This window comes from Marmota flaviventris, chromosome 15 (genome assembly GCF_047511675.1).
Source record: "Marmota flaviventris isolate mMarFla1 chromosome 15, mMarFla1.hap1, whole genome shotgun sequence".
In the NCBI taxonomy this organism is placed as follows: Eukaryota; Metazoa; Chordata; class Mammalia; order Rodentia; family Sciuridae; genus Marmota; species Marmota flaviventris.
Window position 1 is genome coordinate 18307589 of NC_092512.1, and position 3507 is coordinate 18311095.

Genomic DNA, 3507 nt, shown 5'->3' on the forward strand with positions numbered 1-3507 from the left:
CAATAATACCTCATCCGTGCAGCCACTTGGAAAATTTCTTCCTTGCTTTCTCTCTCTGTCCTTCTCCCATGAGTTTCATAAAATATTGCCAAATTTTTCTCCTCTCACTGAATATTGACTTTTCCAAATCCTTGTAAATAAATAGAAAGAAACTTCCACCTTGAAAGGACAGAAACAAGAAACACTGTTTACTTGTTTCACCAGAAGTATAAGATTGGCAAGATCTTTCCTTATAGACCAGTGTAAAACAAATTATACTGTTTTTCCAATTGCACTGATGAGCTTTTTATCTTCATGACCTGAAACCACCACTAAAGTATAAAATAAACTGTTTGAAATAAGAGGTGCATGGACCTCAATAAAGCATCATTAACCTATAAAGTCTTACCATGGAAGTAATCTGAAATGTCACTCTGCTCATCCTCCTGAATCTCAGGCATGGTGACTTCTAGATCATCCCTGGCATGGTAATTCCCTTCCAGAATGTCCGCTGCATCCTTAAGTAGAGAAAGTTTACAAAGTTCTTGGTTCACAATATTTTTTTCTTTTAAATATTAAATATTTCAGTAGAATGATTGTTTAAATAAAATACTCACCATTTAATTTTTTTTAAAAAAGACATTAAATGGAAATCATTGCCTTAATGCATTTGTAGGCAAATTTAAAAATGTCTACATGATCAGTGTGGACATCACTGCCTTTTTAAAAAAAATTCCTGATGCAGCTAAATGAAAAATAATAAAATAAATAGGATTTGGGCAAATCATGTATTATGTTTAAAATAAAACCAGAACAATAACTACAGAATGCTTTGCTGCTGAAAATAAACCAAGCAACAAATAGTGAATGCATTGAGACAGAAGGTGAGTAAACTCCCTGCTTGCCCCTCACTTCTCTGTACCACTCAGGTTAAACTGATGCCCATGGCATTTATAATCCCTACATCTGTCTTCACACTCAACACCTTGCATTTTAATCGGATTCCCCTCCCCCAACCCTTTCTTCATCTCAATATAAACATTGTGAGTATGGGCTATATCACCTCATATTATTAAAATCTTAAAACATCACAAAGTAAGATTTGTCTTAAGTAATAAACACTTGTGGAATGAAAGAATGAGAAAAATGACGTCACAGAAAGATGGTAAACTAGACTCACACTCAAGCACTCTTGTTTTAGTCACCATCTGAGACTCATAAATCCATTCCTTGTTCCCAATGTCCACCTAGTCTCATGTCCCATGAGTAATCTAATTGTGAGAGGTATTGCTTATTGATTGAGCAAGTATTCTGGGATGGCTTTTTACACCTATAATCTCTGTAGCAACTTTACCTCTAGAGCAGTTAAGGGTCACTCTCCTCATTTTAGGAATGAGAAATAGACACTTCTGCTCCTAAGGAGTTTTTTTTTTTTTTCAATCTTAAGCACAGTTGTATATTCCTTCAAGTTGCTGTTCTTTCCATCATACCACCTGCCCTGTTTTTCTAAAAAGCTTCTAGGGCTTCGCCAGTGAAAACTTTGATGAAATCTGTTGTAATCATATTTGTCATGAAGATCAGCAAAGTTCCAAAGTTCAGTCTCTTGCAGAGGCTTAGAGCTTGATAAGGTGGCTGTCTTAGTCTTCTGTTGTAACAGAACACCTGAGGTTGGATAATTTATAAAGAATTGAGGCTTATTTCACTTGTGACTCAGGAGGATGGGAAGTAGCAGGCTTCTGGTGAGGGTCTTGCACCGTGTCAACTCATGGTGGAAAGCAGAAGACACAGTGGCAAATAGCAGAGGAGCATATGCAAGAGAGGTACTGTGTTTGCTAACAACCCACTCTCAATAAGAGGGAGAGCTTCTGCAAGCCCAAGTTAAACATCAGGGTAGAGACCTCATGACCTAATTGCCTCTTACAGATCCCACCATATTTTGACATGGCTGCACTGGGAATCAAATTTCAACATAAGTTTTGGTGGGGACAAATCTCAACAATGATATTCTCCAAGAAAGATTTCGAGTATCCTAGGCATGGGACCTCCAGTGTCCAAAAGTGCATGGGGAGCCAGAGGGCTTCCTGATTCCAAGCCCCAATAGTGACAGAATGGAGAACCCATTAGTGATGATCAGCATGGATCAAGAATGGAGAGGCCTTCTAGAATATTCTACTCTGTATCCAAGCATACATGACTTTGCAAAACTCTCGAGGAAAAGATAAAAATAACAGAGACCAAATTTCTGGGTAGGAGCGCTGGTCTCGGTCACGGACTCGCCATGGCGCGGCGGCTCTCCCGGGAGCAGGGCATCACCCAGCGCGGGAGCGCGGAGATGGTGGCCGAGTTCTTCTCGTTCGGCATCAACAGCATCCTGTATCAGCGCGGCATTTACCCCTCGGAGACCTTGCCCCGGGTGCAGAAGTACGGCCTCACCCTGCTGGTGACCACCGACCCCGAGCTCATCAAGTACCTCAGCAGCGTGGTGGATGGAGCAGCTGAAAGTGACTGGCCACCAAACTGTCAGCGTGTCTCTTTTAAGCAGCATTATGCCCCAGATTGGCTGTACAAGGGCTCAGTTCACAAGCTGGTGGTGGGCATCTCGAACATGGAATGTGGGGAGGTCCTTGAAAGGTGGCAATTCGATACTGAGTGTGACAAGACTGCAAAAGACGACAGTGCTCCCAGAGAGAAGTCTCAGAAAGCCATCCAGGATGGCGACAGTGACGTTTCTGCCGCTGTTGGAAGTTTCTTGTTCATTTGATCTACTGATTTATACAAAGATTTGGTGGTACCTGAGAAATGGGGAGAGTCGGGACCGCAGTTCATTACCAATTCCGAGGAAGTCCGTCTTCGTTCATTTACTACCACCATCTACAGAGTAAACAGCATGGTGGCCTCCAAAATTCCTGTCAATGACTGAGGGGGTGAGAAGATGCTGTATTGTAATTCTCCGTGTGGTTTTTCTGAAACCAGGGCAGCTGCCGTTGATGTGTTGTTTCATGGAGGACTTTTGCTGGTGAGCCAGCCCCATTCCGGATGAACTATGTGTAACTGTTGTTTATACCTGAGTGGCCTGCCTCAGGGTTGATGTGGAGAGTGCACCCCACGTTGTTCAGAGCAGCCAGCAGATCCTGTCAGCATTGCAACATGAATTCCTTTGAACATGATCTTGTAGGTGGAAAGTGTTTTGCTACAAAGCTAATTAGTTTTCTCAATTGTTTTGGTCAAGTAATTGACTCAGAATATAGATAGATTTTAGAATATAAAATAATATAGCAAAAGAGCTCTGAACATTCAGAATCTTTGTTTAGATCCTGAAAGTAATGGAAAATGCTTTATTGGGGCCTCTGTCATTTATTATATTGTATAGTTTCCACATGGGAAAAATGCTATTTGGTATATATATCTTATGAAGCAGGGGATAATAGTGCTGTTTAATTCTTGTAATACAGAACTCTGAAACACTTTCAATGGTTTATAAAAAAAAATTTCTGGGTAGATCAACAAGAGGAGGAGGGTTCAGAATAA

General features: G+C 41.0%; 1 pseudogene; it reads left to right on the forward strand.

Annotated features, from left to right (window-relative positions):
• Nucleotides 1-2257: 2257 nt before the first annotated feature.
• On the forward strand, nt 2258-2899 carry LOC114101388 (mitotic spindle assembly checkpoint protein MAD2A-like; annotated as a pseudogene).
• Nucleotides 2900-3507: the final 608 nt, after the last annotated feature.